Source organism: Sinocyclocheilus grahami, unplaced genomic scaffold, assembly GCF_001515645.1.
Source record: "Sinocyclocheilus grahami isolate Dianchi unplaced genomic scaffold, SAMN03320097.WGS_v1.1 scaffold3.1, whole genome shotgun sequence".
In the NCBI taxonomy this organism is placed as follows: domain Eukaryota; kingdom Metazoa; phylum Chordata; class Actinopteri; order Cypriniformes; family Cyprinidae; genus Sinocyclocheilus; species Sinocyclocheilus grahami.
In genome coordinates, this window is record NW_015505182.1 from 6115210 (window position 1) to 6129628 (window position 14419).

The 14419-nt window shown below is 33.1% G+C and overlaps 1 protein-coding gene across 1 annotated transcript in view; it reads left to right on the plus strand.

Moving 5' to 3' along the window:
• The window catches only part of LOC107581667 (contactin-associated protein-like 5), an 85510-nt gene that overhangs the window by 14195 nt on the left and 56896 nt on the right, over window positions 1-14419 (plus strand). The window lies entirely within an intron of this gene.

The following is a 14419-nucleotide window of genomic DNA, read 5'->3' on the forward strand; positions in this document are numbered from 1 at the left end:
CTTTGCAGTTTTTAACACTAAGCGCTTACCATGCGCTTCGTGCTCATACATAGACTGTCAACCCATATTGCGAGTAAATCACTCGCAAACGCGACTAAATCTTCACTCTGGCGACTAAATGATGTCTAATATTAGCCGATGGCTAATAAATTCTCAGATTTTAATCGTCAGTGTGCGAGTTGGAGGCTGAGTATATGATTAGCACAGATATATTTTCACTCACAGAACACTCTGACTGAGTCAGTTCGAGCAAACGCACACAACCTGATTAATATTCATGAACCAGTAGCTCATTAATCCTTAGTGCGTTTTTATATTGTTCTTATTAGTAGAATCGTATAATAATAATAATAATATCTTATCAGTATTGTTCGTTTTTTTTTGTTTTTTTTTACAGGAACACTGAATGACCAAAAAAAGCACCAGCACCAGTCCTAAGTTCATGGTTACCAAGTTTTAATTCCAATTACTAAACTTCTATTATTAAATAATACTTGATTATCATATTATAAAGCCTGACTGCTTGATATTAAGAGTGTACTTTCAGATATTTAAAATGCTGATATCAAATATCAAACATTATATATATTTGTAAAATGGCATAACTTTATATATATATATATATTTTAGTATAGTATTTCAGTCTGGCGAGTAAGCAAAAAAAATATACTAGCCAATGGCGATTCAATTGCCAAGGTGTCCGTAGAGGGTTGACTGTATAAAAACAGTTTGTGCTGCACTGTATTTGTTTTGTCCTATCGTATCATATGTTGTTGTCTTATTAAAAAATATGCTATACATTTTAAAAGAAATGTATTTTAATTTTATAGTAAATACATTCATGAATGTTTTTAATGAATGGATTTTATAATAATACAAATAGCAATGTGTAACATTTTACCATATTTAGTGCAACACTTTTATTTGTTCCCCACAAAATAGTTTTTTCACTAAATGTTTGGATTGTAAAATTATTGTGCACTGATTTTTCTAGAATAACTTTTGCTGCCAAATTATCCACTAACCTAGTTTATGATCATTTTTTGTCATAGATTATAAATATACATAGGCCTATATTTTTCATATTTGTTTATTTTATTTTTCTTTATAATGAAGTAGTCTGTATCTAGTAGATTGTGAAAGAATGATTATCAGTTCCACACACAGAGATATATAAATTCTAAATTTATTTAAATGAGGGAAAAAAATTTCACTGGTATCTGTATCGGCCAATACCGAACCCTAGGTATCGGTATCAGAGGCGAAAAAGGGGGATCGGAGCATCCCTAGTAGTTAGCAGTGTATAATTGCATGAATTGACATCACATAAATCAAATCCATTGAATGCTCAGTTATTAAATAGTCTGTAATGACTGCTGACAATATTTATAAATAAGATGGGTTATTTGGCCTGTTCCTAGACATCTGCCGTCCTGCAGAACTCTACAGGATAGTAGATCTACAGAAACGGGACTGGGCACTTCTGAGCTAAACTTTTAGAGAATTCAGTTCTTAAAGTTGTGATGAAACTGAAGTAACAACAGATCTTTTCTTCTGTGTTCACCACAGAGAAGTCTGTTGTTTCACTGAAAGATCAAGTTATGTTTAAGACTCACGGGGTCACACAAAAAAAAGAAGAAACATATGCTTAGAAGAATTGTTCCGAATAAGATCAATAACATGCACTTATAGATCTTAGATCTTCTGCCCACGTTTGGTCTGAAGTTATCTTTCAGTACAGTACCTATGAATAGGTTTGTGTTGATGAATGAGCCCTTTATTGTCACTGATCACAGGTACCAGCGAAATTACCAGCGAGGTTTGTGTTGATAAAGTGGTACAAAAAATAGATCAAATGTTTTGTTGTTTTTTTTCTTCTGGGTTCATCTATGCGTTTTCTAATAGCTGTATTTTTTGGAAGAAAAGTATTGACAGGAATAGTCTGTGATTAGTCAACTCTAAAAACTAACAGTAAAACAGTGCTCATTAATATCTCTGTGGAGATATCAGCCATGCATGCTTTGAAATCTAAAGCCAATTATTTAGTTTTAAACAGATTGCTTGAATGAGGTTAATGTAAAAATTGTATATATATATATATATATTAGGGCTGTCAGTCGATTACATTTTTTTATCTAATTAATTACATGTTTCGATTAATTGATCGCAAAATAAATTTGACTGTTAAATGATAAAGTATCGAGTAGACATTACAAATTGTAGCTTTAGAACTATTTTAATTTGATTCAACATAAAATTAACAGTTTGTGTAAGATGTTGCACTACACTTAGCTGTCACTGAAAAACTTATTTCACAAACATTTAGGCTACAACAGCCTAACATAAACTATGGAACATAAAAGATAATTTGAGAAACATCTCAGTATATATTTATACAATGATTGTCATTGGTAACCAAAAGAGCTTTGTTACCAACAGTCTTCAAAATACCTTTTATGTTCCACAAAAGAAAGGTTTGAAACGACATGAGGCTGAGTAAATGATGACAGAATGTCAGTCGATTACATTTTTTTATCTAATTAATTACATGTTTCAATTAATTGATCGCAAAATAAATTTGACTGTTAAATGATAAAGTATCGAGTAGACATTACAAATTGTAGCTTTAGAACTATTTTAATTTTATTCAACATAAAATTAACAGTTTGTGTAAGATGTTGCACTACACTTAGCTGTCACTGAAAAACTTATTTCACAAACATTTAGGCTACAACAGCCTAACATAAACTATGGAACATAAAAGATAATTTGAGAAACATCTCAGTATATATTTATACAATGATTGTCATTGGTAACCAAAAGAGCTTTGTTACCAACAGTCTTCAAAATACCTTTTATGTTCCACAAAAGAAAGGTTTGAAACGACATGAGGCTGAGTAAATGATGACAGAATTTAATATTTGTGGGTGAACTATCCCTTTAATGTTTTTATTTTTATTATTATTTTAATTAAATGATACGCTTAATAAGAAAATCTGCCAGCAGGTGGCAGTAATTATTTTTTTTATCTAGCCCTGCGTCTCAATGTTCATATTTATCCATCCTAAATAGTATGTGAGATTAGAATAAGTGTGTCCCAAAGCATAGTATGTTGAAAAGAGTATGCCAAAAGTCCCCGGATGGTCTACTATTTCAGATCGATTTTGAAGTATGTATCCGTGCACACTCTAATGGCAAAAATTGCCCACAATCCATTGCGCTTTTGGAAAATGATCTGCCAGTGGGGTAAATAAAATACTCTTGTTTTAAGAATATTTTACTTACCCCACTGGCAGATAATTTTACTTGTTTTAAGCAAAATGCACATAAAATGCAGATATTTAGCCTTTAGTCTTGCCCCCCCCACACGGAAACAAGACTACATATCTTAAGTCATTATACACTGCTAACTACTAGGGATGCTCCGATCCGCCTTTTTCGCCTCCGATACCGATACCTAGGGTTCGGTATTGGCCGATACAGATACCAGTGAAGTTTTTTTCCCTCATTTAAATAAATTTAGAATTTATATATCTCTGTGTGTGGAACTGATAATCATTCTTTCACAATCTACTAGATACAGACTACTTCATTATAAAGAAAAATAAAATAAACAAATATGAAAAATATAGGCCTATGTATATTTATAATCTATGACAAAAAATGATCATAAACTAGGTTAGTGGATAATTCGGCAGCAAAAGTTATTCTAGAAAAATCAGTGCACAATAATTTTACAATCCAAACATTTAGTGAAAAAACTATTTTGTGGGGAACAAATAAAAGTGTTGCACTAAATATGGTAAAATGTTACACATTGCTATTTGTATTATTATAAAATCCATTCATTAAAAACATTCATGAATGTATTTACTATAAAATTAAAATACATTTCTTTTAAAATGTATAGCATATTTTTTAATAAGACAACAACATATGATACGATAGGACAAAACAAATACAGTGCAGCACAAACTGTTTTTATACAGTCAACCCTCTACGGACACCTTGGCAATTGAATCGCCATTGGCTAGTATATTTTTTTGGCTTACTCGCCAGACTGAAATACTATACTAAAATTTTTAGATATTTTGACTAGAAGCAAGGCAAAAATACTAAGTAAGATAAGCAATTTTTTGCGATGCAGAACTACAAACGTGAATAAAACGCGTTAGAAAAACTACAAATGTGGCGGATGCGCGCGATCGACGGTTAGGTATGTTTACAAAAAGGGGTTTGAGTTACTAATAATCAACATTTAACCTGGTAAAAAAAAATTATTTATTGTTATCCGTGTTATATTTCATCTGCAACAGCACTGTGAACTTTTATAAACATCCATTTGGTTGTTAACTTTTAAATGCATCATTATGCAGAAAATATGAGCAGAGTTCTCCGCATGAAAGACCCGCGACTGGCAGATCAGCGAGCTACTTTTCTCTCTGATACGTTAGGAAGTTAAATGAAATGAAATGTGGAGGATGTTGACTGTGACAAGATGATTGACAGGCCAGTTTACAGTGACCGGGTGCGTGTAACAGGTGCTACACAGCGGTCCTTTAAAGACACAGTTGTGTGACGTGATGGTATGTCACAAAGCTTGCCTACTCTTCTACTACACACTCAAAAGTGTGTACTTTTTCTTCACCAAAAGAATACATATTGTGTTTGAAATATAACACTATCAACTTCTTATTTACTGAACTGCTGCATAAAATCACATTTATACTTGTGATATTCGGGACAAACAGCACTGGTGTGATACTGCTCTCGGTGCTCGTGTGATATCGCTTATCATATGATATAAATATGAGACAAAAACACATACAGGGGCTTTTTTTTTTGCACCAATATCTTGAATTTTAGGGCATAACTGCATTTATGGAGTTGTTGTCCTGCATCATATTTGTCAACTGTATGAAATGTAAGATGATGTATAGGTCTGGGGGCGGGGCCAGTGTGTTAACTGCGTTAACATATATTTTAATTTTGTCATTTTTTTATAACTAATTAAGTTAACACGTTAAACTGACAGCCCTAATATATACAGTGTATGTATATATATATATACTGTATTTATATATATATATATATATGTATTTATATTGTATTTATATATATATGGCAGGATCTGTAAAATATGTATAGAATTTCAACACAAATTTGCTCTCTCAGCTTTTGTAGTGATTGTGAGTTTCTCTCAAAATGGGTCAACAAGCAACTGAAGACGGCTAGCAGGATCAGTTTTCACAGTGTACCATGTCCTATTCTTAGCCCTTGTATGTTTGTTGCTTCCACATGTATTGTTTCTAAATCTTGAATGGAATTATTAGTGTGAATATGTCCATCCCTAGTCTGTGCTTACGGTAATTAAACATCAGTCCAATTGGTAACACTTTATAATAACTTTCATTAACAAACATTATATAATGTTTAAATAATATTACTTGATATATATTCACATATCTAGAAATATGAGATAATGTGCTTGTTAATGTTAACTAATGAACTTATTAAACATTACCAAATGATTAACAGATCATTATTTAATGTAAATTGAATTGCTTACAAATGCCATTAAACTTTCAATTCATATGATAATGCATTTAAAAAACAAAATCTTCAAATGATTTTGACAGATGGTTTACAATGATTAAAAGCGTCATTAATAAATCATTAACAAACATTATATAATGCTTAATGGATCATTAGTTAATGTTTACAAATGTCAATAAACTTTCAATGCTTTTTAAAAATCTACAAATGATTTTAACAGAAATTATACAATATTTACAAGCTTATTTGTTAATGTACTTTTGAATGCTTAAATGTCATTAAACTTCAGTTCACATATTAGCTAATGCTCATTTTTACATTTACAAATGTATATTTAGTGCAACACTTTTATTTGTTCCCCACAAAATAGTTTTTTCACTAAATGTTTGGATTGTAAAATTATTGTGCACTGATTTTTCTAGAATAACTTTTGCTGCCGAATTATCCACTAACCTAGTTTATGATCATTTTTTGTCATAGATTATAAATATACATAGGCCTATATTTTTCATATTTGTTTATTTTATTTTTCTTTATAATGAAGTAGTCTGTATCTAGTAGATTGTGAAAGAATGATTATCAGTTCCACACACAGAGATATATAAATTCTAAATTTATTTAAATGAGGGAAAAAAATTTCACTGGTATCTGTATCGGCCAATACCGAACCCTAGGTATCGGTATCAGAGGCGAAAAAGGGGGATCGGAGCATCCCTAGTAGTTAGCAGTGTATAATTGCATGAATTGACATCACATAAATCAAATCCATTGAATGCTCAGTTATTAAATAGTCTGTAATGACTGCTGACAATATTTATAAATAAGATGGGTTATTTGGCCTGTTCCTAGACATCTGCCGTCCTGCAGAACTCTACAGGATAGTAGATCTACAGAAACGGGACTGGGCACTTCTGAGCTAAACTTTTAGAGAATTCAGTTCTTAAAGTTGTGATGAAACTGAAGTAACAACAGATCTTTTCTTCTGTGTTCACCACAGAGAAGTCTGTTGTTTCACTGAAAGATCAAGTTATGTTTAAGACTCACGGGGTCACACAAAAAAAAGAAGAAACATATGCTTAGAAGAATTGTTCCGAATAAGATCAATAACATGCACTTATAGATCTTAGATCTTCTGCCCACGTTTGGTCTGAAGTTATCTTTCAGTACAGTACCTATGAATAGGTTTGTGTTGATGAATGAGCCCTTTATTGTCACTGATCACAGGTACCAGCGAAATTACCAGCGAGGTTTGTGTTGATAAAGTGGTACAAAAAATAGATCAAATGTTTTGTTGTTTTTTTTCTTCTGGGTTCATCTATGCGTTTTCTAATAGCTGTATTTTTTGGAAGAAAAGTATTGACAGGAATAGTCTGTGATTAGTCAACTCTAAAAACTAACAGTAAAACAGTGCTCATTAATATCTCTGTGGAGATATCAGCCATGCATGCTTTGAAATCTAAAGCCAATTATTTAGTTTTAAACAGATTGCTTGAATGAGGTTAATGTAAAAATTGTATATATATATATATATATTAGGGCTGTCAGTCGATTACATTTTTTTATCTAATTAATTACATGTTTCAATTAATTGATCGCAAAATAAATTTGACTGTTAAATGATAAAGTATCGAGTAGACATTACAAATTGTAGCTTTAGAACTATTTTAATTTTATTCAACATAAAATTAACAGTTTGTGTAAGATGTTGCACTACACTTAGCTGTCACTGAAAAACTTATTTCACAAACATTTAGGCTACAACAGCCTAACATAAACTATGGAACATAAAAGATAATTTGAGAAACATCTCAGTATATATTTATACAATGATTGTCATTGGTAACCAAAAGAGCTTTGTTACCAACAGTCTTCAAAATACCTTTTATGTTCCACAAAAGAAAGGTTTGAAACGACATGAGGCTGAGTAAATGATGACAGAATTTAATATTTGTGGGTGAACTATCCCTTTAATGTTTTTATTTTTATTATTATTTTAATTAAATGATACGCTTAATAAGAAAATCTGCCAGCAGGTGGCAGTAATTATTTTTTTTATCTAGCCCTGCGTCTCAATGTTCATATTTATCCATCCTAAATAGTATGTGAGATTAGAATAAGTGTGTCCCAAAGCATAGTATGTTGAAAAGAGTATGCCAAAAGTCCCCGGATGGTCTACTATTTCAGATCGATTTTGAAGTATGTATCCGTGCACACTCTAATGGCAAAAATTGCCCACAATCCATTGCGCTTTTGGAAAATGATCTGCCAGTGGGGTAAATAAAATACTCTTGTTTTAAGAATATTTTACTTACCCCACTGGCAGATAATTTTACTTGTTTTAAGCAAAATGCACATAAAATGCAGATATTTAGCCTTTAGTCTTGCCCCCCCCACACGGAAACAAGACTACATATCTTAAGTCATTATACACTGCTAACTACTAGGGATGCTCCGATCCGCCTTTTTCGCCTCCGATACCGATACCTAGGGTTCGGTATTGGCCGATACAGATACCAGTGAAGTTTTTTTCCCTCATTTAAATAAATTTAGAATTTATATATCTCTGTGTGTGGAACTGATAATCATTCTTTCACAATCTACTAGATACAGACTACTTCATTATAAAGAAAAATAAAATAAACAAATATGAAAAATATAGGCCTATGTATATTTATAATCTATGACAAAAAATGATCATAAACTAGGTTAGTGGATAATTCGGCAGCAAAAGTTATTCTAGAAAAATCAGTGCACAATAATTTTACAATCCAAACATTTAGTGAAAAAACTATTTTGTGGGGAACAAATAAAAGTGTTGCACTAAATATGGTAAAATGTTACACATTGCTATTTGTATTATTATAAAATCCATTCATTAAAAACATTCATGAATGTATTTACTATAAAATTAAAATACATTTCTTTTAAAATGTATAGCATATTTTTTAATAAGACAACAACATATGATACGATAGGACAAAACAAATACAGTGCAGCACAAACTGTTTTTATACAGTCAACCCTCTACGGACACCTTGGCAATTGAATCGCCATTGGCTAGTATATTTTTTTGGCTTACTCGCCAGACTGAAATACTATACTAAAATTTTTAGATATTTTGACTAGAAGCAAGGCAAAAATACTAAGTAAGATAAGCAATTTTTTGCGATGCAGAACTACAAACGTGAATAAAACGCGTTAGAAAAACTACAAATGTGGCGGATGCGCGCGATCGACGGTTAGGTATGTTTACAAAAAGGGGTTTGAGTTACTAATAATCAACATTTAACCTGGTAAAAAAAAATTATTTATTGTTATCCGTGTTATATTTCATCTGCAACAGCACTGTGAACTTTTATAAACATCCATTTGGTTGTTAACTTTTAAATGCATCATTATGCAGAAAATATGAGCAGAGTTCTCCGCATGAAAGACCCGCGACTGGCAGATCAGCGAGCTACTTTTCTCTCTGATACGTTAGGAAGTTAAATGAAATGAAATGTGGAGGATGTTGACTGTGACAAGATGATTGACAGGCCAGTTTACAGTGACCGGGTGCGTGTAACAGGTGCTACACAGCGGTCCTTTAAAGACACAGTTGTGTGACGTGATGGTATGTCCCAAAGCTTGCCTACTCTTCTACTACACACTCAAAAGTGTGTACTTTTTCTTCACCAAAAGAATACATATTGTGTTTGAAATATAACACTATCAACTTCTTATTTACTGAACTGCTGTATAAAATCACATTTATACTTGTGATATTCGGGACAAACAGCACTGGTGTGATACTGCTCTCGGTGCTCGTGTGATATCGCTTATCATATGATATAAATATGAGACAAAAACACATACAGGGGCTTTTTTTTTTGCACCAATATCTTGAATTTTAGGGCATAACTGCATTTATGGAGTTGTTGTCCTGCATCATATTTGTCAACTGTATGAAATGTAAGATGATGTATAGGTCTGGGGGCGGGGCCAGTGTGTTAACTGCGTTAACATATATTTTAATTTTGTCATTTTTTTATAACTAATTAAGTTAACACGTTAAACTGACAGCCCTAATATATACAGTGTATGTATATATATATATACTGTATTTATATATATATATATATATGTATTTATATTGTATTTATATATATATGGCAGGATCTGTAAAATATGTATAGAATTTCAACACAAATTTGCTCTCTCAGCTTTTGTAGTGATTGTGAGTTTCTCTCAAAATGGGTCAACAAGCAACTGAAGACGGCTAGCAGGATCAGTTTTCACAGTGTACCATGTCCTATTCTTAGCCCTTGTATGTTTGTTGCTTCCACATGTATTGTTTCTAAATCTTGAATGGAATTATTAGTGTGAATATGTCCATCCCTAGTCTGTGCTTACGGTAATTAAACATCAGTCCAATTGGTAACACTTTATAATAACTTTCATTAACAAACATTATATAATGTTTAAATAATATTACTTGATATATATTCACATATCTAGAAATATGAGATAATGTGCTTGTTAATGTTAACTAATGAACTTATTAAACATTACCAAATGATTAACAGATCATTATTTAATGTAAATTGAATTGCTTACAAATGCCATTAAACTTTCAATTCATATGATAATGCATTTAAAAAACAAAATCTTCAAATGATTTTGACAGATGGTTTACAATGATTAAAAGCGTCATTAATAAATCATTAACAAACATTATATAATGCTTAATGGATCATTAGTTAATGTTTACAAATGTCAATAAACTTTCAATGCTTTTTAAAAATCTACAAATGATTTTAACAGAAATTATACAATATTTACAAGCTTATTTGTTAATGTACTTTTGAATGCTTAAATGTCATTAAACTTCAGTTCACATATTAGCTAATGCTCATTTTTACATTTACAAATCATTAATACCTTTTATGAGCAGTCATTTTGATGGCAAAAAAAGTGTCCCAAATGACTGGAATTTGCCCTATTTTCACATCTTAAATCCTTTATTAATCATTTGTTCATGTTTTTGCAGTACCCTATCTAAAGTGGAGACTATTCATCATTTGTAAATGTTTATAAACATTTACTAATTTTTTTTAGTATCTTTATTGGAACTGGACCTTTAGCTACTTTAACAACATTTGTGTAAAGGGTGGTTAGTTAAGTTTAGCTAAATGCTTTGGTAAATTATTTCTTGGTAAAATAATCACATTGTAATTTGCGTGTAAAACTTGTTTTTATCACCTCAACACTTATATTAGTACAGTGTTGACTCGTGGGTTTTAAAATAGAGGAGGCACACTAATTGTATTGGTCTGGGATCCCTGCCGATTATTATTATTTGCTTAACCACTTTAAAATGGCTTTTTGGTTGCATTTAGTCAGAAAACTTAAAGAAAATTACATACATACAGCAAGATAATATAATTTCACTTACCTGGCCTATCACTTGAAGCAAACATCCATCACTTCTTAAAAGTCTGTGTTAAAAGAGAGCTGCCTGTTGCGCCATTAATTAAGCCGACTGCTGTAGCCTATATCCAGCTTAGGCTGTTTTCCCTAAATTTGTATACTGTTTGAATGACAGCTTGGTAACTCTGTTGGCGATCAAATATTCAATATCGCTACTCATCATAAGTACTTGGTACATTATCAGCGCAGCGGGAGACGTTCAAACTAATATCACGTAATTTACGTCTCTGTGATGATTGGTTGATATCAGAAGGGAGGCTAGCCTCCCAACATCCATCCCTTCTTAAAAGTCTTTGTTAAAAGAACCAACTGCTGTAATGTTAGCCTATATCCAGCTTAGGCGTGGTCTCTCTTTATTTTTAATTTGTATATATACTGTCTGATTGACAGCTTGGTAACTCTGTTTGCGATCAAATATTCAATATCGCTACTCATCATAAGTACTTGATACATTATCAGCGCAGCGGCAGACGTTCAAACTAATATCACGTAATTTACGTCTCTGTGATGATTGGTTGATATCAGAAGGGAGGCTAGCCTCCCCTACTAGGTTTCTTTTCTCAACAGTCCTCAGCGCTGAAAGTGAACACTCGATGCTGATTGGCTAATATTTTTTTACCAACGGAGGCACTAGAGCTCAGTGCTCACCCGGCCTCCCCTTCTCTATCATTAGCGGTTGCAATTACATCAGCAGATTCGGCACATTCGCGATAGAAAAGTGCCGCTTTCACGTTATGTTATTACAACTGTGAAATTACAAACAAAAAATACACATTCTTAGACATGAACTGAAATTAATTGTGAATTTTATTAACATCAAATCGTCCTCCTCCCATTTTCACCTCAAAATTAGGGGGAAGCTGTGCCTCCCCCGACGAGCCGCCACTGTATTAGTATACTACTGTGTATCATTAAACAGAATATTCCTTGAGTCATACATCAACAGAAGGGGGGAAAAACACATTTCCAAGAAAATACTTCATTTGTCATTTATCAAAACAATACAATATAAACAGATTGAATCGTGTTCCCTTATAGTAATCAAATTGACCCCTGTACACTTGTTGACCCCTTACCCAACCTTAAACCTACCCATACCACCAAACCTGTCCCTTACCCTACCCGTATCACACCTCAACAGCAGCAAAGGTGTTGTGCATTGACAAAAGCTTTTAATCATTGTATACCATCTGTTAAAATCATTTTATAGATTTTCAAGATGTGCATGATCATATGAATTAGAAGTTTAATGACATTTTGTAAGCATTTTAATTTAAATGAAATGTTAATTATTAGGTAATGTTTAATACATTTATTAGTAAACATTAACTAATGATCCGTTACGCATTACATAATGTTTGTTAATGATTTATTCATGAAAGTAAATATAAAGTATTACCGTCCAGTTTTGTGTGCCCTTATCATCTGTAACATATTTGGGTCTAGACACTCCATTGGGAAATTAACTTTATTTAATGAAATATCGCTGGAGTCAACAAGACCTCCAGTGTGTTTATAATCCTGACAGTGGCTGTTTATTAATTTTCCCACGCAGAAAAGGGCTTGATTACTTTCAGGACATGCAGAAGTTCAGAAATATGCGCTTCAGTGAAATTTATAAGGTCCTTCTTGTGAATTCAGACATGAAATATTTTGTTGTACCCATCAAATGATGTCATACCCTTGAGGGTGTCACATAAACGTCAGGTATATCATTTGTAATCCCTGAGGTTGTATTTTCAGTGCAAACAAATCAACCTCGGATGAACTTTGCAGAACATTTAGTAGGACATTTCATCACTTTCTTCCGTGAACTTTCTTAAAATGCTACTTATTTCAGTAGGTGTAAATCTGAGGGAGCTGCTGCGTGTCATTTGCTTAGCTGAGAGTGAAAGGACGATGCCGCAGCTGTTCTCTGATGCAGCGGAGAGCACTGCTGACTCAGATTATAGCTCTCTTATGGTGACAATAACGCATGTGAGCCCCTTCACAATGGTGAGACTTCTCTCTTTTCTCATTAAGTTGAAGAGAAAGTGGGAGTGCGTATGTGTGAGATGGAGAGCGAGGAGGAGGGAAAACAGAAATTGAAGAGTGGGTGAACAGAAAGATGGGCGAGAATGAGGAGGAGGAGAGAACAAAAGAGATGGAGAAATGACCATAGGGAGCATCAAAACGGGGAGTAGACAATTCAATGTCAAATGAGTGATTGTCAGGCAAAATGTTGCCACAAACGCAGAGGCCCTCTAAATAAGGATATATTTTTACCCTGGTCCATGGAGAGTGCTGCAAAGTGCTTACACTGCTGAAACAGGAGAGAGCTTTAAAATGCTCCCTGGACACAGCTAATGGCTCCCTAACCTGCTGTTCATTGTTTTGTTATTCTGACGATACATGCATATTTTGGAGGCTCGAGACTAATGTGTTTGGGCTGTCGAGCTGTGGTTCATTAGAGTTCTTTTGATCTGTGTGTTTCCATGGAAAAGACCATTGAAGGATGCAAGAAAAGCAAATTACGCCATGTTATTTACCTTTTAAGGTACAATAGTCTTACATCCGGTGCGGTCTCACATGACCTTCATGGCATTTAGTCTTTGTCCGTATAAAAGCAGTTGTGTGCTCGATGGTTGGTTGCATGGTTAGATGTATAATGTCTTTACATGGGTGATATATGAAAAGCAGTTTGTAATTGGTTGTACATTCCTCACTTTACAACTGACGGCCATAGAAATGCTTTTCAGTCTCTTTCATCCAAACTGAAAAGGGCCTTGACCTTTAGCACATGGGTATTCTTGCCAACCACACTGAGCAAAAAAAGTCACAAGACTAAAATTACCACTGCTGTAATAAACTGACAAGATTTGAATGAACTGTCTGATTCAGCTGGTACTGTCACATAATGTACTGATTTAAAAAAAATCTCACATTTGAACCTCCCTTTTCCCAGCTTTGTTTTTGAATCCTATTATGAAACTCAAGATCCTGGAGTATACAATTCCTGACAATCCAGACATTTTCAAACATGAAACATTGAAAGTAATTCTTTAAAAACAGACTGAGGTCAGTGACAGACTGGCACTCACAATGCAGGCGGATGAAAGGCAGGCTACATGTGACAGCTTGCAAGACTCAAGACTTTAACTCTCACAAACTGGCCGTCTTTGCAGAGAGCAGATGACTTTACATTACACCCTGCAATATGAGACTCCGCCACTGCAATTAAAAGAGTTAAAGTTGTTTTGTTTCAGATTTGAACCCCATTAATGAGCTGAAATTATCTTTTTAGTAAACCGTATCCGGCAAAACAAACAAACAAAAAACATAATATTTATTGCATGCAATAAGATTATTTATCATATTGTAAAATAAAAATCATGTCATTTATATAAGCTTGAAT